Source organism: Rhea pennata, chromosome 2, assembly GCF_028389875.1.
Source record: "Rhea pennata isolate bPtePen1 chromosome 2, bPtePen1.pri, whole genome shotgun sequence".
Taxonomy (NCBI): Eukaryota; Metazoa; Chordata; class Aves; order Rheiformes; family Rheidae; genus Rhea; species Rhea pennata.
Window position 1 is genome coordinate 41,578,091 of NC_084664.1, and position 23,654 is coordinate 41,601,744.

At 36.1% G+C, this 23,654-nt stretch overlaps 1 protein-coding gene across 2 annotated transcripts in view; it reads right to left on the minus strand.

Moving 5' to 3' along the window:
* The window catches only part of ZNF385D (zinc finger protein 385D), a 426,799-nt gene that overhangs the window by 245,152 nt on the left and 157,993 nt on the right, over positions 1-23,654 (minus strand). The window lies entirely within an intron of this gene.

Below are 23,654 nucleotides of genomic sequence, written 5' to 3' on the forward strand. Positions count from 1 at the left end.
TTTACATTCTCACTTTTATTTGCACTGTTTCTTTCTTGAAGCTTAGCAAACATAAGGAAAGTCTCTTCTCTCATATTAAGTCTACGTCTTTAAGTTATTTTTGTAGAGGGGGAGAAAGTGCAATAAGACAAGTGCTCCTATATGCAGTTCTAAGGTAAGGAAAAGAAGGCATGGATAACTGCCTGGAGATTCTGAGGAAGCATCAAGAAAGAAGGACAGAGAAGCAGAAAGAGATAAGCAGAATATATGTAGAAAGAGCAATCTCCAGCTGGACTTCAAGATAAATCCTAGCAAACACAGGCCTGTTAATAACAGCATTATTGCTCTTTGTCTTAATCTACTGCTAGGTATAGGCCAGAAGAAGCTCCTAAACAGCAGCCTCAGTGTCGACCAACAGCTGATTAAGTTATTAGTGAGAAGGGTTGAAGTTATGTAAACAGAAGCTGTACAAAGAACTTTCTTACTCCTACAGATGAAGTTAGCATCACAACAACATGCGGGAGGAATTCCATTCTTTGCAGCATTCCCTTCTAACCACAGCAGTGCAAAATGCTCCCAAAAGTAAATGAATACTCTAGATGGAATTCCTTTCTCTTCAATAAAGTACTGTGCAACTCAAGAGGCCCCACGGCTATAACTCCTTCAATCATAGAGTTTTCCACTATATACCCCTCACACAGTGTGGAAAACATATTCCTTGATTAAACTTCTCTTTATATACCATATATGTGAGCTTTCATTCACATATCTGACACCTCCAATGATAGTGAAAAACAGTTTCTCTTATGTTCATTAAACCTCTGCTTTTTGATTTTTCTTATCCTAGCAAATATTGGTTTTGAACAATGCAAATAAACTGTACCGGAATTAGCATTCCTTCTCAGTATCCTACCTACCTTTCAGCAACCCGTATGTTGTCTGTTTATGGACAGAGCAATCACCCAATCACCATTTACTATCTTCTCTACCTTACAAGACAATTCCCTAATTGAATTATGCCTGTCAAGGACAGCTCTTACAAGAGTATCCAGTAAGATGGGTAGATAAATTCTGACAGAAGTAAGTTTGAAATTTGAGTATGCTTATGTTGTAGCCAAAAAATTTAAAGGCTCTGTCTTAACTGTGATTCCTTTTAATATAAGACAAACAAGATTTACTCCTAGAGCTCATATGAATATTGGTATGAAATAACAAATCTCACTTTTATCTGAAAATACCTTCTTTACACAAATGGAATTTATCTAGAAACTTACAAAGATGTTTACTCAAATTTCATGTGAAAGCACTCTAATACAGTATGTTTCTCTTCCATAGTCTAGCAACCTAGAGAGTTTTGTCTGCAGTTGTTTCATAGAAACACCACAGTGCACAATGGATGTCCTTGGTGATGCAGGGAAAGTCTATCCTCTGCCCTTTCTTCAAGTTGGCTGATGTCCAAGCAACGCCAGCCTGTGCTGCCAAACTGTCATGGTGAGACATAAAAAAAAAATCACTTGGCCACGGCACACAATAATATAGGTACATTCTTTTCAGTCTAAACACCCCCTTGTAATATCCTGTATCTCAAACAGAATGTTTGAGATTGGAAGGGACAGCTGGAGATCATCTAGTCCAACCCCTTACTCAAGCAGGGTCACCTAGGGCACATTGGCCAGGATTGTCTCCAGACAGCTTTTGTATATCTCCAAGGAAGGAGACTCCACAACCTCTCTGGGCAACCTGTTCCCATGCTTGGTCACGCTATAATGGCACAGATGATACTGCAGATGCCTTCTATACCTTCAGATGATGCTATGCTTTCCCAACCTGCAAACCACAACATAAAACATTCTCTTGGGCTTCAGTACAATAGCTTTTCATAAAATGGACCCAGTCCCTTTCCCTTTCAAAATATTTGGATTCCTAGCTTCATTCCAGTTCCTTCTGAGCCAGACCCTGCCTCTGCCAGACCCACTGCAACCCTTCATCTCTTTGGAGAGCCTCTCTAACACACCACCTTCTCCTTTGGGCTATCATCTTGCAACTCTTCCCCCATTATTAAGGGATTGCACAGCATCTTCAATGTCTGAGCCAAAATTCAGGCAAGCTTTCCAGACCAGAAAGTCTTCTTCAGTCTTTCATACTTCTTTGACTTGGTTCAAAACTTTTCAGCCTTTTCTCTTGCGATATACTATGGTACATACAGGTTTCCTCATTCTCTCTCTGGGAGTTTCTGTGGCCCTTTAACTATCTTCTCCAAGCTCCCTGTTCCCTTGGGAGTCACTTGATTAACACAAGGAACATTAGGAACTCTTTCCCAAGCTACTTGCCAATTTCTTGATCATTCTTTTCCTTAAAAGGTGTCATACCATAAGACAAGATAGTTAGGTCTTGCTTCATCGTGCTATAATGAGTACCACGTTATACGTAGAGGAAAAATCGCATACACGTATTTTAAAAATTGATCATAGGATTCAATAGCAGCTATAGCATCAGGAATTAATTTAGACTGATGTTAACCAAAGTTAAATCTCTTTTAATCACTTGAAGAGAGGCAGTGAAGCAGGAATATTTCATCATTTGTTATGTAAAATTAAGAGTTTATCCAGTGCAAAGCAGCCTGGAGCCATACTGTCAAAATAACAAATAGCTCTAAAATAGTAGATGTCATCTTTTTGGCACCCAAATACTGCCATGAGAGCTTAAACTTCTTCTGTGTATAAAAATTAGATTTTTAATTCCCCTATGAAAATATAGCCTAAAAGATTTTCTTTGAATAAGCTAACCCTATTCAGCATTCCTTACTTGTTCCTTTAATAATGAAAATGCCCATTGAACTCAACTGGTGTTTGAGTGAACAAAGAATGCTAATCAGAGTACTTGCGACTGTTAAAAATAGTCTGTACAAAAAATATTACAAGTTATATTCTGCTGAAAGGCTATATGAAATATTTTTCCTATAATTATAAAATATAAATAAATGTATGTTGCAAAAGAAACATATATTTAACATATAAATAAATCTATGTTAAAAAAGAGGGAAAAACACACAGAATTTTTTACAGCAACAGAAATACATCTGTCACATTTATTAGTTTACCAGGCATTGTTGAGGTATTGCATTTAAGTTAACTGCTTTACAAAACATTTGCACACTTCTGTAAGATGCAGCTTCAAAACTTCTAGCTTAGATTACTGTAGTAATTCTCACTTCTTCTACCTTCCACATTACACTTGGAGTATTGCACAAAGATAATACAGTGATAAACTAGCTGAACTCAAGTGCCAGAAATTTGATATTGACTTTAGTGATGACAGATTTTTATCCCACATTTTCCATAATTAAATTAGATCAACACATATTAAAAGCAAAATAAGTGGAAGAAGAAAAACATTTCAGTAGCTGAGTCCTCTAATGCACATTTCGCATGGAGAACTACTGATAAAGCATACTAAATTTCAAAAAATGTGTTCATTTGTCGTTTGCATATATGTCTGCACATTTTATTCAAAATATATGATTATGTCAGTAAACAAAATCTTGGCACTATCTGACAGAATTTAGTCAGTTAACTGTGACCGCCCCTGCAACAGAACTGAACTGACCTTCAGAGTTAGTAAGAAGTTCATTTTTTCCAAACTGTTGCTGAACCATTGTGTCTAGCAAAAATAAAACAGCAGGGTCAATTATGGAAAGAAAGATAGTTTCAGAATAAAAAATAAAGAATTACACCTTAAAAAGTTATAGCAAATTCCACCTAAGACCTAAATGCTTCTGTATGAAAATGAACTACCTCATTTTTGTGAAGAAAAGCACCCTGAAATAAACACAACACACTAATTTACTTTCCTATACAACTGCTTATGAGTAAGGGCTACTTTTAGGCTATGATCTAGGCAAGTTTCCACTGAATCATGTCTCTGCCTTATTAAATGATACAAATAGAATACAAGCAAACCATCAACCAGCTACTATAGTTTTCTGATGGCTAAACAACTGTGACTGACATGTTCTAGTCATGTGCACGCAAACAAAAATAAAACATTGAGCATAATTTGTTTCCTGATTAATGATATCACATACTGGCAATGCTCCAAGCTACAGTTCTTGGGCAACTGAGCTTCAAAAGAGCAGAGCTGCTGACAAGTGTGGCTGGAGGTAATGTGATTTCTATAAATAAGAAATAGTGGTGAGTTACATCTTTCAGTACTTATCTCTGCTTGAATATTTCGAAATGGCAAAGAGCATACCAATAACTGTCCGGAAAAAACAATAAAACTTGTCATTTAAAAATAAAACGCCATCTGTATACATTTCACTAAGAAATTGCTTTATAAATCTTGAACTACCGGTCCATAAGGCACAGAGTGGTTGTTTTGCCTACCCTCTTTAAAATGACGATACCTACAGAATTGTTTCTGCTGAGTTATCAGCATTTTTCCTAACATCCTTACATCCCAGCAGAGGAGTTTAACTGTATGCCGGGGGACAAAAGAAAATAAACACAAATATGCATAATACACTAGAGAATAAAATTATTAAAGATTAGATTTGCTGCTGATGGGCAGCTTGATTAAAAAATTCATAGATGTAGCATCCAGTAATCCTTTAATGATTTAACACTTACTGTCAGGTTCATTCCTCTTAACGCACACATGTCCTGCTTTAGCATCCTCCATCAACCCATTAGATATAAATTTAAACTTCTATCATTTACTCTCTAAAAGCACTACTTGCTAAAGCTAATTCATATTTATTATCTATTCAGCAACGTGCATAGGGAATTTTTTAAGATTTTGGGAAAGAGACAGCAATAGCGATAATATAGTATTAATTAAAAAAAAGCTGTCCTGTGTATATATAGTATAGATTTACACATAAACTAAAACAATACATAAAACTAAGTATTGAAGTCCCTGTATCTTAGAGTCAAATTTAAATTAGCTGTGATGCAAATAGCTATTGTACTAAGCAAAGCACAATTGTATATTCAAAACTTCTGGGTTTTCTCAATAAATGTGTGCAGTTTTCATTCAAATAATCAGAAAGAAACACAAAGTAAATACAATTAACAGTAATTTAAGTATAGAAGGTTAATGCAATGTAGTGGTCAAAGTAAGGTAAAGATTGATGCATTTTGTTGCATACAGAAATACAAAGAAAATGTTAAATATTGTTACATTCTATGACAGGAAGTAGGATTATATTGAAAATTCAGTCAATCAAGTTTCTTTGTCAGTATAATAACAAGAATTTTAACATGCTTCTGCCAAAAACAAGTGAAGTATAGTATTGCATTCAATAAACAGACTAAAGCTAGCTTCTAATTCTTGGTCTGATTCAGAATAACTGAAAATATCTCAATTGTTACACATTATTTTTCTCTGCATCTCCTACAGAATAAATAAAGAAAAATAAGATTAAAAATGGATTAATGAGAAACTATATACTTTTTTCAAATTCCTGTGCTTTTCTTTTTATAGCTTCACACATTAACTTACCCAACAGCATTGCACTCACTGCTAATGAAAAGAAAGCAAGCAGTACAAATCTTCTTAAGCCTCCCGTGGCAAGAAAACTATTACAGAAATGAATAGAAGAAAGTCTCTGGAGCCCTTCCCTTGCCTGCTTGTTTTACAAAAGGCAGTTAGGATCACACTGAGAAGTGTCAAAGCCGAATAAACCTCTAGCAATTGGGTTTATACCCTTTGGGTAGTTAGTCCTTCACAGATGATGATTCGACTTTGTCCAAAAACCAATATGTGAGAAACAACGCAGAATCTACCAGAGGCTGCAGCCAAGCTTAAAACTGTAGACAAAGAAACAGTTTGCTTCTAAAGGTTTGCAAGGGAGGGCTTGTCACAGGACATTAATTCAAGCAAGCTGATGTTACATCAAACCAGTGCATCTAAATACAGTTAATCTGCAGCTTTTCACGTTGCAATCTAAGAGCTGTTCAGCTCTTTGTGTACCGTGTACCGGAGCCCCTGGGTTTAGCGTCGCTTGAGAACAGGAGAGCTCTCTGCTCTTCTCTTTCACATGGAAATGCATGTGGCAAATGGTGTTTTCCCCGAGCTTCGCTGTGAGCCACAATCGGTATATAAGATTGCGTATTTGATTAAAATTACTCTCCAGCCTGTGCTCTACTTATACTTACATATAATGGAGCTTTAGAATGATAAAATATAGAGGATTCGTTTCTGAAGCTCTCACAAACAGTAAGGGGGAAACCTGGCAATAACTAAGGAGCATTCAATTTTAACAGCTACTTCAGGACATCAGTAGAAGGAATGGTGTTAAACCTGTGTGTCTTTTTTTTCCCCCATAACCTTGCATCCTCGATAGTTGAGTAAAAAACCGAAATATGGAATTCACAACTATCTTTGGCGTTCTGATGTACAGAAACATTGGACATTTTATGTTCTCATCAACTTCATACTTAAACAATGAAAACTTTTTAAAAAGATTATTTTAAACATTAGCTGCAGAGCATGAGGATTTTCTCCATTAATAACAGGATTCTGTTCTTCGAAATATAGGCTCTGTGTACTCAAAAATGAAGTAAATATTAAAAACTATGAAAATTAATGAGTGTACAGCCTATGTACATAGTCTCAGCTTGCTGAAAATTAATCCTATTCCATCCACTAACTTTTGTTTTTTCAAAGGTACTTATAATTTCGCTGTATTTTAACTTCTGAGCCCATCTATTAGCAATGAGGAGTTGTAATCTTCCTACTGCAAATAATTTTGCAGTGTCAGGTATACAGAGCATATAGAAACTTGGCTAACATAAATGGATCTGAGCCAAAGATAATATTCACAAGAATAGTCCAGTCTATTTTCCGATCTATCATATAATACAGTAAAAAAATTTCCTAGCCTTAGTCTGGACGCTTCCTAGCATTACCCTGGACATTATCCCTTCCTATTCACGCTCCCCTGTCCTGCTGTGCCTGGCTGTAAGCTATTCCTGTAATACTGACACTCCTTTGTGTTGATACTAATTGAATTCATCTGTGTGAATATTCATGGCACTATTCATAATTTCCATTCCTGTTCATTCTCAGCCATTTCAATAGACCAGGCTCGTGCCTTTACCTGCAATACTGACTCACTCAGGTCTTACGACTATTTAGAAAAGGAGCAGGAGTAGGAATTGGTAACACAAAGAAAATATTTTTCTGACTTATTCCTGATCTCTCTATGGGGATCTTAAGTACCCTCTTGCAAAATTTTGATGTCATTCCTGAATTTTTCCTTTTCCGTCAATTATGACATATGACATAACTCAGAGACAAATGACAGTTTCTCCAAACTCTAAAGGCAACTGCGTTACCTACCTGCTACCAAGGTGAAAAGGGGGCACCCAGGAATTCTGTGCCAAGTAAGGAGAAGCAGCAGTAAACGCTTTCCCAAACATTGGTCGAAACATCAATTAGCTGAGGAACATTTTATGTTGACATCTATGGGATTACATAAAGGAAAACCTTCCGTCATGAATCACACCTCTATGAGTGCCAGTCAAACCGTAATTAAGTCTCAGTCACTGTTTGACGTCTCCGTAACATCGCGTGAGCGGCAGAGCTCACTGCAAAGGAAGGTGCGCTGTGCTACGCTACAGCGTAACGCGCGCCGGAACAGATTCCAGTGCCTTTGGGCTGTTAAAGTAGCAATTTACTCTGCGCTGTCCTGGTCACTAAAAGGTTTTAAAGTCAGTAGTTTGCAACCATACTTCTACGGAGCTGCAATAAAACAATTTGCCCTTTGCGTTACAGTCTACATTTTTCCTCACGGTGAATAATCTATCTACAGAAGACGTACTCACCAGTGACTCTGCTAATAAAGAGGCTGAAGGGAATATAGAAAAGAAGTCCATTAAGCTAGCCTGATATGATAAATGTAATTAAATCTACAACACCTTGTACTCCAAATGGTTTTAAGGGAATAAAACCATTAATCTAAGATACACAGAAAGAACATTTAAAAAAACAAACTCTGCTTGTCTCCAAGTTATCCACTGAACTGGAGTCACCTGGATGCATTTGGGGTTTGTAAATGAAAGAGGTTTTAGAATTTATTCTTCCTGCTGGTGTAATCAACAGTATGGGACATACCTCTAAGAGCTGTGGATTCCTTCTGAGAATACAGCACCTAACGGAACAAGGCTTGAAAGAAAAATCTGCAGAAACCTTTCAGGTTTTCTCCTCTGGAGTGTTCCCAGAAACAACAGAGAATGTTTTTACCAGGACTACAAGAAAATGCTAGGAATTACAAGTTTTCTAACACAACCTAAAGACAGCCTGATAAAAGGATAAACTAATTCATACAGCTTTTTTTGCACATTCTCCCTGTATTTGACTCCTTATGGTTACAGTTTCCTGAAAGTAACATGGTGAATCTCGATAAAGTCTCAGTCTTCCAAACCAACATCTCAATGTGCCTAGGGCTCATGCTACTTTCTCTAACTTTTTGCAATAGAAGATTTAGAATCAGCAGTGATCATTACTTCTAAACTACAACTATTTTACTGCTTGCTGCTTGGGAAAAAGGAGATGCAGCCCCTAGGACCCTTAAAAAAAAAAAAAAAAAAAAAAAGGAAAGGAAAGGAAAAGGACAAGAACAAGAAATAGTACAAAACAGACCATTTGCCTTCTTGGCTACAATATTTTGTATTCTTCTTTCAAACCTTTTCTTTGCACACTTGAGATTTGAACTTTACTTTTTCAATATTGTTTCAGTTGTGATTAAAAGGTAATATAGCCAGAATACAGCAGCTGGAGCTTAGCACAGATAGTACACTTAGTAAGACTCACAGTCTTACTACTGTGTAAAAGGGACCTTCAGGTTTTAGGCACTTGACATACACTAAATTTCTTGGAGTGGCAAACATTGTGCCAACAAATTCTCTGCTGAATTATGAATAAAGCCAGAACCCTTATTTTGCAAGATGTCTACGGTATGGGGAAGGTAACGGTTAACTACCAACTGCAGGAGTCTTCTACATTTATGAACATTATTTTATTATAAACAGGCAGAATTTATTTCACTTAAATCTGTATTTTGAAAATTCAGGATTCCAGTCAAAAGACTACCATACGCACTGGAGGAGCATATATAGACTTACTTTTTAGATCCTTGAACTTTGAGACTAATTATGGAACTGAGATATCTGCAACACTAAGCAGAAGAACAACTTTTGCATTACATTCAAAATTGGAATCACGTTTCTGGAGCATAAACATTGAAACAGTTTTGTCCCACGCAAGACCCCACAAGGATATTATTTCCAGCAGCTACATCTGGCACAGCGCAAGACATATTTGGAATACTGCGTTTATTAACATGGTGAAATACACTGCCTTTGTTCTACATTCCAGGAGGTCTCCGTTATTCACCCATTGCTTCTTAAATATTCAGCTTTTGGCTGAATTTTCCATTAGACCAGTATACTTGAAAACAAAAAGTTAAACAAAATCATCAAATGGAAAGCCAAAGAGGGCCAGACGTTCAGCTGATGATTACAGGTAGAGAGCATCAAACTGGTAAAGCTGCTGCTCTTTGAGCCCATTTAACCAAAGTAAAGCCAAAACCAAAAAGCCCTTCACAACAAGCACCACTTAATGAGACGCTGACATGGCCTAAAAAGTTGGCCTCTCCTGCTGTAAAAATCAAATGATTTACCAGCACTTTTAGCTAGAAGATTAGTTTTCCAAAATAAACCTCACAGCACATTAATTAAATAAACACTCCGTATGCACACAGCAGTTAGTATTTTCATTTTCAGTATTTATATAACAAGATTAAAGAAGAGTCTAACCAAGAAAATTACAAAGTTTATAGGATAAACCAGCCTTAGTTCTCAAGGGTGCATTTCAATCTTAGAAAATTAATTCACTACAATTATTTTTCACAACACTCAAGTTCATATCTTACATAAACCTTGAAAAACACTCCATATACATTTGTCCCTAGTAAATACATATATATCCTTTTTCTGAATGACAACTGTTATTTCTGGGTAGATTTTCCATTTTTCTCTGAAAAATATCAGTGCTTTTCAGGTTTTTTTCAGTATTACACAAGAGACTAAAATTTGTTTTTCAAAATATGCTTTGACAATTTATCTTCAGAATAGAATATAATTTCAGGGAAATACTGAATGATGTCTTTTTGCAGTTCTAAATTACCTTCAAAGTGACAAAACACAAGACGAGTAAACACAGTTTATCCTCAACACCTAAGCTGGTATTAACAACCTTCAAACTACACAAGTTTGCCATATGGATCTGAGAATCCAGTCACTAATCAAACTTTTCTCATCCCTCAGATTCCGGAGAAAAATAGCTTGCCTTCCAGTAATAGACCAGATAATTACAGTTCCCCTGGTTTTTAGCAAACGGGAACTATTCTAGAGCAGCTGCTCGGGGATCAAAGGGCACAGCTTCCTTGATCTTATTCACACACCACCCATGAATGAAAGCAGCTAAACCAAATGAACCTCTGAAATACTCGCACATGGCCTAGCTGCTCTTATTGTAGCAACTTATGCTATAGCTACTTGGATTTTTTGTCCCACTTATAATTCCAGGGGGAGGAAAAAAAAAAATCAAAGGGTGAAGCCAGATGAAGGAACACAGAGACAACAGGAAATGGTTTCTTCACTGTGAAAACACATCAGCACAAAATGTAACATCAAAGCCCTCCAGTGTACGTCTTGGACTTAACAGCCAAACTAAAACCTTCACTTCTTCAAAACAGCCAGACAGGTGGATCTGGTAGAGAAGCCATACCTTTTTCTCACTCCTCAAATCCCTTGTGTATAATTAGGCTGGACATTTACCCTGAACTTCTCCCTGCTTTCGCAGTACCACAGGGTGATATATTTTTTTAAAAGTTTCAGAAATGATGCATCAATTACTTACGATCACAAAGGCTGTTATATTACTGCTATAATCCTACTATCCTCCTGCAAAACCCATCCAGTACCTTGCATGGTGATTGACTATAGATGTCTGATGTGCACGAGTTAATTTTGAGATAACTGCATAATGTGCCATTCCCTTTACTGTGATTGCCTGAAACCTATCATTAGCCAAATAACAAGAACCTGTGTAATCACTCCGCAATATTCTTCAGTTTCTGCTCTGTGAATATGTAATTTTCCTCCACTATGCAGACTGCACAAACATATTCCTAATGCTCTGATTGGATCCTTTGCTCAGAATTTAAAAGCTCTTGTCCATAATGGCATCCAGTTTCTTATTCCCCCAAAATTTGTAAGTTCTACAGCATGAAAAAAAGGGACACACACAAAAAAAATGCCCCCACATTAAAAGAGGGTTTCCGTTTTGAAACATTAGAAGAATTTCTGGGCTATCTCAGGCTCTCAGTTACAAGTGTAACGACCATGACCTGCACAACAGTCTTTGCTGGACCTGAAGGAACAGATTGGAGCTTACCCCTCTCTAACGCTGGTTCTCTTAACAGGAACAAAAAAATAAGCATATAATTCACTGTCTCCTACCACAACAAAGCAGACCCCTTACCATTCAAATTGAGCATGTCTACTGAGTAAGAAAATGTCATTTTAAAATCTCTTTTCATAGAGAAACATACTTAAAAAAAAAAAAAGAGGTATCCTTCAGGTCTCAAATGCATGTAGGTTTTACCAATGACTAACAGAAAGAGAACGATGTCTTTTCTTTTACTTCTTTTATTCTCTGGAAATCACAACCTAACTGCCCCAGAGCACCTGTCAAACTATGTTGACTTACTATACCTGTTTCACAGAATATGTAAGACCGTGCAGTACCAATTTATTTGTTATTTCTAATAAAAAAGAATATTTCTAATGCTGTTCAGTCAGCTGTGACAAGTAATTGCCATGAACACAGACATCAACTGGAAGTAAGTTAAAAGCAGTATTGTTTTTTTTTTGGGGGGGGTGACTATATGAATCTGACAAACTCTAAAGTTATCCTGAGTCCAAATAATTTATCAAACCACAAATGACATTACATACTTATATAGTGTGCTTAGTTTGACCTTATCCTAAATATGTATTTCAACCATTAGACAGGTTGTTTGAGGAATGATGGAAGAACTAGGTGAGAAATCCTGAATACTAATGCTAGTGCTGATGTCCTCTGTCTGACAGCAAGCTGATAAGACATTTGGATTAACAACTCCAGACCTCTGGGGAGTATTACAACCAGTTCCTAATATGCACAGTGACAAACAGAATACTAACTAAAACAGTTGAAAATGTGCAAAAGTAAGCATTTTCTATATTGAATCATGAACATTCGGAGCACTGTATATAGGGAAAAGCCTTGGCAACATTCAGTACTACACTAACTGTTTCCATACACTGCACACATGGTAACTGTGTTATTTAATAGGGAGCGTATGAGAATTTACAAAATGGAAGCAAAATAAATAATATTAGTTTTAAGATAAAATTAATGGAAAACATTTCCAGTTGTATGAGATACTCTGCTTTCATATCTACTACGAACAAGCACAATCTGCTATTCTCTAGAGATGTGAACACTGACAGAGAAGGTTGCAAGAGCTTTCGAGCTTACTGTCACTCATGCTGAAGAGTAAGCTGAGGTTGAAATACCAAACACAACCCTCAGCCTTGTCTAATTTGAGAAGAAAATGGCTGAGCTTAAGTTCAAAGTATTCTGAATATAAACTCAGAGCTCAAACTCACACATCGGCCTTGTCCTAAATACATGTCCTGTTGGGAGAAGAGAGATGAGCCCAGGGGCATATTATGATGGGCAGGTAGGTAGATTTTTTTTCCAAAACAACTCTTCACAGGATTCTTCACTCACAAGAAGCTTTAAGACATTTGAAAGGTCATTAACAGAATTTAAATAACCACCCCCCACATCCTTTCAAACCCAAGGCAGAAGGGTCTGACCTACATGCAGAGCGGAACAGCCAAAAGCCAAGCTCGAACACTACGTTCAGAAGGTACTTGTGTTGCTTTCATAGGTGAGTCTCTCTGCTCTCACGGAAGTATTACCAAAGCTCCTGCCTGGAGCAGAAAGAATGCTCATCTATTTTCCAAGGAATTTAAAGATTTTAAACTGCAACTTCATTTTAACAAATTGCAAAATCCTTACATTCTGAATTTTTCTATGAAAGGTCTGATTTTTATCCAGCTCTCATATGGCCCTGCCCATCTTGTGGACTGTCCAAAGTAAGACGGTTTGTAATGGAGGAATGATGAGTCTGAAAGTTAAGCATAGCTGGCAATCACATCACTTAAGTACTTACCTTTTTATCTTGCTAAAATAATTAAGTACTAATTTAGGTTAAAAATGCAAAAAAGATATTTTTATGATTTTTTTCCCAGGAAATCCATTCAGCAGCTTCACTATACACTAGTTATAACTTGTCATGTCTTAAGTTTTGCTGTGATAAGTTAAGTTCCCCAGAAAGGAATTATTTACCATGCTTGCTTACACTTACAACAGGACTTCTGCAGAGTTCCTGCAAGATACAATGCATTTCACACTTGGGCACAGTGTCATTTTCCTTACACCACCAATGTAATGTTGTATTTCAAGTGAAATAATTTCAGAGAAGACAAAAAAAGTCTCTTCTGTTTATGCAGACAGCAGTTACACACACTGTAAATAGCAAAAAAAAAAAAAAAATACAAATAAAGAAACATTCTTACAAATACCTAGATAAAAATATGAAATGGGACTCCAGCTGAAAAATATTGTCTCAGCCTTGGTATATATACTATGTTTAACAATCTTATTCTATCCCAAATATTTCTATCACAAACTTTCTGAAAAGATTTCCATATTGAAAATATGAATCTGTCAAATCTGTGGGGTAACCTTTACGATTTATTATTTTGGGTGCGTGCTGTGAAATACAGGAACGTCAGGCTCCCTAGTTTCTCCCTGCAATCACAAGAAATTACTTTAAATGAACACAAAGGCTTCTAGAACCATTTTTATTGCTCCAAAGTATCATCCAGCTGCTGCATCAGACGGATACAGGTCTCCTGTAGGTCCTGTGCATGTCTCCAAGCCCTGTGAGGACACTGCAGCTAACCAAGGACACCTCCAAAATAGCAGAAGGCTCCTATGTTACTATGTTGGTAGTGAAATTGCTCTAAAGGGTTGCAAATTCTAGCAAAAAAAATATGCTGCTGGTGCTGTTGGTATGCTACATGGTACATGACAAAGTAGTGGTCAGAGACATCTTCACTTCTGTACCTAAGTACATGAAAGAGTTATTTTTTCCTCCCAGGCAGTGCAAATAGAAGATTCCTGAGTTACAGGACAGACTATATGATAGTACCTAAAGCAAGAATAAAAGTTAAATATAGACCAAATGCAAATAAAATTGAATTAAAATAGAATATGGAGAATTCTTTTCCCTGGTAGGCAACTGATGCCAGGAATAAGGCGGGGAAGGTGATACAAGATGACCTCCTGTCCTGGCAATAAAAACAGAATTATAACAGAGGTCTTCTCCTTTCGATTATCTGTGGTCATGAGTGTTGTTTCATAAACCTCATCTGGTCTACTGAGGTTAAGGGCAGTCTAAGTCATCTTACTGTGTCCTCCAGCCAGATACAGCTGGAACTTGACTTCGCACTGTGTAAAATTACTTCTATGTTTTCAATATGAATGGGAAAGCGATTTCTGGAAAATAGATATGGTCTCGAACTTGAATATTAAACATAAGAAACTAGGAATCTTGACAATAACAACCTCACAACATTTAAGCATATAATAAGGAAATGGAAACATTATGCTTCCTTGCATTTTTATCTCCTCCACTAGAAAATGCTTATGTATAAAACACATAATTTCATATTTGCTATGGTTTTATGTTATGATTATGCAACTCCTACTCAGACAAAATAACAGAGTCCTCCAAAAGAGTGTGTCAGTACAGCCTCATAGATTTGAAAACTATTATATCCTGAAGAACATTTAAGTACTAACAGTATTGAGGACTCTTTCCTTCCAAAAAAGGGTCTTAATATTCCCCAAGATAGCAAAAATATGATACAAATTTAGTGTTGAAAATTTATCATAAATTAATGTGCTTTTCTTCTTCTAGCAACACTACATTGCTTTTACTGTTCTTGCTACAATAACAATAAGTACCTCTTCCCTTTCTGGCTAGGCTTTTGTCATTTCTTGTGATGAAATCTGTCAAACTACTAAACAGGAATATGTTTTTTTCCTTTTGCTGCCACTAACATCAGGAAAAAATATGTTTAGTTAGAACATTACAAATGACATTTGTATTATCTAATGAAAACATTTCCAGATTTTTATCTTTTCATGCTCAGTTCTAATTCAAAATGACTCCCAGAGGGTAAGTATTGGAGCATCAATAAGATGCACTGTAATCCACCACCCCACACCACACTGTAATTCTTTTGGGTACATATGCCATTTAAAGATTATTCTCTCGCAACATTCATTGCAGTATTTGTTTTAAAGGTAATTATTATTCCCCACTATGAGTGCCACAAGAATTCTAACACCTCTTATGCAAAAATCAAGCAAGCATCTATCTCAGGAGTCCAACAGGCTGCAGAAAGTTGGTACTCTTGAGAGACCGAATCTGTAATGATCTAGAAAGGAAAAGTGCAAAAGATGTGGCTGTGCAGTAAATCCTTCCCTCTAAGAAGCTCTGTGAGGACCCTTACTTTCACTGCAGTTATCACCTAATTTGCTGCACCATCCAACATCTTCAGTCAAGTCTGTGGGTCTCCTAGGAATGAGCCTGTGAACAGAGACACTCTCTGCCCTAAGAATGCTCTACCCAGAGACACACTATCAACAAGGCAGGGAGGGGGGAAGGCATGGCCGCATGGCAGCGGGGAGAACCAGGCTAACCGTGATCACGTAGCACAATAACATCACATACCTGATCCTGCTGACGGCTCACAATTACTTGAACGTTCAACTGCTCTTTTTAAAATAAGTTTTGTTATAAATAAACCTATCTCCAATAGACTGTTCAATTTAGGCATCCTGTTTGTAGCTGACTTCTTTTATTAATCCACAAGGTGTTGAAAAGAGAAGTGGACAAAATAAGTATTTTACAGCACAGCACTGAGATGACATTTCAAGCTGAAGTAATTCATGTAATAACGTGCAGATATAACTTTAAAAGAGACAGAGGTATCCAAGATGAACAGAACTTATGCAAATAAATGGGTAATAGAGATAACAGTGGTAACAGAGATAACAGCAAATACCAAATAAATACATGTAATTAGAAAGGACCTAGAAAATGAAGACAAATAGCTTAAACAAGGAGAAAAACAGGAAGGAAGTTTGAAGTTTGAGGATTAAAATAGGGGATGGCATGCATCAGCTGAAGGCAGGGATATGAATATCTGTAACTGGGGATGAAAAGAGTTGTAATACTGAACCGGGAAAGAGTTGTAATACTGAACCAGAAGATAACAAGGAACACATGTAGAGACAGAAACAAAGGTCAGGAGTTAGAAACTTTACAGAGCTGGAAACCCTGCAGAGACAGAAGTCAAAGAATTCATGGTAAATAGAAAAGTAGCGGGGAGAAGGTTTTTTCTAAGCAGCATATAGGTTCTCACTGTGCAGTTCCATTGGAGAGACAATTCAGGCTCAAAATAGTGTAAAAATACATAAAAAGGGCAACTGTTCAATGCATTTCTCACGAATTTATGAACCATGTAAAAATTTCCCATTTAACCTCTGCCTGAAACACACCAGTGTTATCTCTATTCAAACAACAGGATGCAATGTGTTTGCAGTAGGACCCTGCTTTCTCCCACAATACTTACTACAATAAAACTGGCCTCCGAGCTCTTTTAAAACACCCCTTCCTCCTCCCGATCCTACCTAATGCACTGCAGTGTCTCAAGAGACAGTAAAAGCTTTGAAACAGAGGGGGCCTGGTGGGCACATGTTAGCGTCTTTATCTTCTGTACTCCTCAGCCCTTTTGGAAATGCTCATTTTGACAAGTAATATCTTTGTAACAAGCTAATACCTTCTCACATCACACAGTGGTGGTCCATTGCAGATGCTATCACATGCAAACAAGAAAGTTCCTAAGCGTCTGCTGATTTTTGCAAGTTCTGATTTTGACAGGAACTTGGAAACTTTTAAGCCATTTAGTGCCTCTGTCTAGCATGGCAACACTGTTTGTTTTTATCTTAATTAACATCTGTGTGCGTGTGTATATATGTATGTGTGTATTTAACATCGCAAATGTCTGTGCCCTAACCTTAGGAAGCACGCTGAAATTTGCCAGATGTCTTCAGGGAAAAATAAATCACTGAAAGAAATACAAGATAAACCCGAGTCTTTCCTTCAAAGCAGTATGTCACTCCTAATGTCATCAAATCATCTAACAAATAGTTTTATTTGGTGGACTGGACTTAGAATATTAATTAGTCAATCTAGGCAAACAGACTATGAAGGACTTGATGACCAAGACCCATGATACTGATAGATTTACTAAATTCCAATAGTGTTGTATTATTACAAATTTCAATTAAAAATATAAAACAATCTTAGGTAATTATGGAAATTTAAGTATATTCTGTGTTATAAATTATAATAAAGGACACTTCTTCAGTTCTTCGTGCCTGTGTGTCCACAGTAGATATGGACCTTTCTATATAAGCTTATTAGGCAAAACAAAATTCACAGGGAAAGAGCACATTAGAGTTTACAACAGTTTATTATCTGTTATCAGATCAATAGTTGGAAAACCTCATTCAACACTGCAGGATGTAAGATTCCAGCCTTCTGTAAACGACAGCATTGAGTTTTGCCAAAGACTATGGCAAATCAATCTCTAATTATATCAAAAGCACAGGAAATACAACTAAAAACTGCACTATATGATTCATTACACGAGTCAGACTTAACCACCTTTAACTTTCAAAACTGTGGAAGCAATTCACTCCTCAAGAGTCAATTTTGTTGGGTGAAAATGTCCATAACCTATGACAATTTTAAGCATCCATATTAGAATAAAATGTCAGCAGCCTCCTTTACATAGTTTAAATCACCAGACTTTGGACAAACTATTTTAAAACTATTTTATTCTTTTTCAAATGACAGATACAGTATTTCATTTCTGAGCACAGGCATATTAAGGTTTTAAATTATTGCATGCTTTGTAGTTAACTTTTTTTGAAGGAAGGATAACATGCCTTTCTTTTATGATCATGTAACGAGATTTCCTTTGCCTGCCATCCTCAAAGTCTGTATGATTTGACGCTGTATAAGACTACAAACATCAACATTTTTATAATGTTTCAAAGAAAATTAATTAATTCTATATTTTTGTAAGAAATTATTTCTAAGCCTTCAAAAAATGTAAACTACTGCATACTTTAGCTATTGATTTTTGTAGATGAATAATTCTGTCATCCTAGTTACAATAAATATTAGTTTTCATTCACCATGAAGTGACAGTAAAAATGACTATAACAATTCCAACGGAAAGACTTAGGCTTGGCTTTACAATTTAATTGTCAATATTGCGATCATATTATACTGCCACAAGTCCTGATACAGTCAAGAATCATGAGTAGAGCACGACTAGCCCATAGCCCAGGCCACTAAGTAGCTTTGAACATTTGTTGTTGTGCAGTGAACATGGTTTTATTTGAACATGTGTTGTTGTTGTTAATCTGCAAGTTTCTCACATCTTTGGTGGCTTTTTTTCTCTTGCTACATTCTTCTAGCAATGCTGACCTGCCCCATTACTGAAAATGCATTTGCATTACTAATTTTCTGCTCAAAAAAAAAAAAAAAAAAAAAAAAAAGTTATCATTTGCAATTTTTAGTATATTAAGGCTGAAATTATTATAAGACTTATTTAAACTCTTTTTTTTTGTATTAACTAGGTTGTACCTTGTCAAACAAAACCATCCCAGCTTTCCAAATACTCCTGCTACCATGTCTAAAGCTTTCCCTGAACAAGAATTGCCAAGGATGTTTAATCTCTACTTTTACTCTTTTCCTATCTTCCTTTCACATTATCCCCTTATTTTTCTAAACCTGGGCTGCGAACATTTCAATGGGATTAAACCACAACCTCCTAAATCAAGAGGCAGAGTGAAAAAAATAGTATGTGATATTCTGTGTCAAGCAGCTGAAAAGCACAGTAGCTTAAAGAACCTTTTCAGAGTTTTACCACAATTCAATGACAAATTAGGAGCTCTTTCAGATTCTTTCTAAAAATAAATAATGCATTTATTCTACTCTCTCAACTCAGTTCTCCCCTTCCATCATACAGCTGAGATTTTTTTTTTTTGTTACACAACTTAAAAAACAAATGGATTGCATTACACTTCTTAATCAGTGCAGAGCTGCAGTAATTACGTGGTGTTGATGACAAGAAAACACCCTTTAGTTTCTGTGAATTATAATGACAGTAATCTTATTTTATGCATTAAAAAATGTAAAAGAAAAAAAATGATCTCTATGTTACAGTGTAAAAGAATTACTTCTGAATATCAACTAGCTAGAGAAAATGTTTGGTGAACAACGCATCAACTTGCTTCTACAAAATCTCTTCAACTTAAAAATCCTTCATTAGCTATAAGCAAAATTCTAGCTTCTTGGTACAACCCTGATGGTTCACTCAGCTCAGGTATCAGAAGGTATGTTACTGAACCCACCTCAAAAATACATTAAAAAAAACTATAGCCAAACTTCAACCAACATGCATAACACGGCTGCTCCCATCTATTCTCATCCTGAGATCATCATAATTAAGTTTACCTTCCATGAGAACTTATTTTTTACCATATCCAAACGTGCTCCAATGTGGTGCCAGCTTCAAATGCAAGCTCATTGAATTCTTGTGAAAATATCTTCCTGTTATCTTCTGTGTTATGTATAGATTAGTAATAGTTATGAAAAAAGCCTAAAAGTGACCTCAGCAGCTGCGAAGCAAATTATTTTCCTAAGATTTGGGATCATATTATTATATAACATAAATTCAGAAGAATTGCAAAATCATTTGATTATGCAAATGATCTTGAATCTTTGACTCATTCACTCAAAGCCACCTTCTGCTCCATGTCTTTTGGGAACAGTTCTAGTGTTTCATATTTTTGAAAGGTTACGAAAACGCTCCAAAATGTATCTGTCAATCAACTTCCAAATTGGACTGGCTTCCAGAGCAAGGCTTAAACATGGATCAGTCATGGTTTTCAGACCCAATACCTTGCTACACTTCTTGGCTAATTGGTAGTTTTTACATTTAATTACTTGTAATTTTCCATTATCTCCAAGATCTGGACAGAAAGCCAAGGCAGAGCTCCCTTAAAGTACACAAAGACGCTCAGGACAGGACAAATTGTATTTTTCTCTTCCCTTTTCCTACAGAAAGCACAGTATCTCACAGCACTATGTTGTCTGTGGTGCTCATTTGCTTTGACCAAATATCTAACTGAACTTTTTCTCATGACTCTGCCTGATTTCTTGCCAGTAAACCTCCATATTATGCTTATCGTGTGCCCTATAGCAAGTCAAATACATGTAATGTTGACATATAATTTTAATTCAAACAAACTACTCTTTAAAACAACACATTTTTATTAGTGCTTCAAGTATATATTACAATTTCATTTTTTGTAGCGTGCTCTGTCCTTTTCTGGACCTGTATAGGTATTTTAAGAGGTTGTCATAGTAACCTGTGAACATATTTTATTATTTTTTTTAATGAGAAATATAAATCACAATAGCCCTTATTACATTATACAGGAATATGGTTTCAAGTTTTTCATTTTAAAAAATATAAATTGAAAACATGGCCACATACATGCATGTAAACATACAGAGAAAAATAAAAGCATATGCCAAAATAAGTAGATATATCACATTTATCTATCTACTTTTGTACCAATAGTATTTACATCCACATCATACCACAGTTACTATGGACCATCAGTCTATTAAAATTGTAGAAAATATACACATTTACATATATCGGTTAGTGTGACAACTTCTAAAACATATTTGGCAATATGATCAAAAAAACACAAAATGCCCTATAGAAAGAGCTATTCTCTTTGACATTTTGCATATCTAAATTGGACATCTACAAATATTTTTGCATACCTAACTATGGAAGTCTCTCTGAGGGAGTACTTACAACACAATAAACATCTGAAATACAGTAAAAGTTATAAAATAGTAATAATTCTTTAACCTAAGGATAGTTCTTTAATTTTTCCTTTAGATACCTTTTAAAAAATATTATGCAAACTTTCACTAGAAACAAAACCAAAATAAATTAAAATCTAGGAATAACTGAGCACAAGCCTTGATTGAGGTTAGCATAATGGTAGAAGTATGAATCCCAAAGTAGCAGTATGAGCATTAATTAATAGTGTGGAGAAAAAACATCTCCTTCTGTCTTTTTCCCCATCCTGCTTTTACCCATGAGAAGTACCCTCAATGGCACATCACCATATTCCACAGCTTGTTTGTTTGCCTAAGCACGTCCACTCCGACGAGACTGCTGCATGCTTAACCATAAATCTATGCATATGGGTCATTCTGAACTGCAGGTAACGATGCTTTCCTCATGTCCAGCTCAAAAACAGGAATACAAAGCTTAATAAAAGGATCCTTCTCGGGACCTTATTTAAGCAAATTACTTAACTTAAAGCAAGAATTCAAACACTATTCGGATAAAATCAAAGCCATTTAATTCTGTCAATTTTTAGTCTTTGAGTGCTTCATTTCACAATTTCAGCAGTAGCCTTTCATTATATACCTGTGTGTGTAATATTCCTTATGCTAAGTCTGCAGAGCTGCAAATCGTCTTATCTCCACTGATGCCAACGGAGGCAGATTGATCTGTACCTGCCAGGTACCTGGCCTTTTGCCTTTGGGGATAAGAAGCTCTACTAAGACACTGTTTTTTCTGTCCCTGGCAGTCCCAGACATAGATAGGAGAGAAGAAAGCAAGTTAAAAATGTGCTCCCTGGACACAGTACAGATGAGGTAGGTTTCAGAAACGGAGTAACTTGTTTTTTACAAGATGGCAGCTATTTCTAGCAAATCAGACTTTTCTAAGATGAAAATATTTGTCCTGAAGGAGGAGGAAAAAAAAAAAACTCTACAAAAGGGAGGGAGAAAGGAAATATGTTGAATAGAGTATTTCTGTTCCCAGCTCACATTCAGAAAGACTTTGTCTCTAGTGCAGCCATGATACTTTGTTTTCCACAAGTTTCAGCAGTGAATCACATTTAAATTGTTCCCAGGAGCATACTAAATTATTTTTCAAGATTTGATTTATTCTCACTTGTAACTGCTATAATTTATGATAGGTTCCATTCTGTCTTTCTATGCTTATAAAACAAGCAAGTGTAAGCAGAAGGCATCTAACAAGACAGAGCATTGCAGTGGCAAAACAATTCTGAAAATGTAGTTATTTTATAATGATTAAACTCTGTGAAGGAACAAATGAAACAATACTAGAAGAAGAAAAAAAGAGATGTAAGTATCTCAGTTAATATTCAACTCCTCATTTTCATCTTACTGTCCTATACTCTGGTAACATCAGCTGTGGAAATGTTCTTCAATTCAAAAGCCCAAATTGCTTCCAAAAGGCAACAAAAGGTCTCCCTTAAAGACCTGTAGCCCATTCCGGCCATTCTCATGCAGGCCCAAAACATCTCACTTTCTTAAAGTAGTTGTCATATCACATTGCTGTAGCCTGTGGATGAGAGATACTGTTCGTATCATGCCGAGTTACTCCCTACTTCAATCCCAGTACACTGCAGCAAATTAACAGTAGGATATAACCGGGTAATTACAACAGCTGAAAAATCCCAATAGTGAGATGGGTTTGTGATGAATTATTGTTATGTACTCCTAAAGACAGCGAATGGCATTTCTGGCAGCATGCATCTCCAAAAGCAGAAAACGGGAAAAGGAGATCAATTGCATTTCCTTTTTGACACTGAAAGACTATTGGTTTACAAAGGTAAAAGATAAGGCAGGAAATAGTAATGTCAGCGCAAGACGGACAACTGCAGAATTATAATCCTTAGAAGATTTTTTTTAACCCTTCTAGATTCTAGAAGTGGTTTTTTTTTTTTTTTTTCTTTTTTTTTCTTTTCTTTTAAGATCTAGGCTTTTCTGTAACCGAGACACTGAATCTTTTACATCGAAGATGAAGCCTGGGTGCACTGCAGAGGAATTGCAAGCTATAGGCTTCAGGTTATGCCCAGATTTAAAAGAGGAGGTTGTTGAGCTCTTGCTGTTTTGCACTACCCAGATAAGATTTTTGTTGTTGTTTATTAAGCAGCTCAAAAGAGAAAAGCCAGTGTTTGTTAGAGTTGTAATTTTTCAATTCTAAACCAGTTCATTTTTTGTCTAGGTTCCTGTAGTTCTGTTCTTTCAGCTGACATAATCTAAACTTTTTAGTATAGATTTTAATTTGGCTGTTGAGGACACTGTTAGCCTTTCTTGTACATACACAACCAGCTATTTTCATAGAGGATGAAAAATGCTTTGCCATAGAAGAAAAGAAAAACAAAAAAAGAAAAATCAAACTGAAAGTTCTAACTAACATGTCTAGAAGCAGTCTGACAATAATCATTCTGTGCAGCACATAATCTATAGTGCTTGATAGTAGGATCAGCAT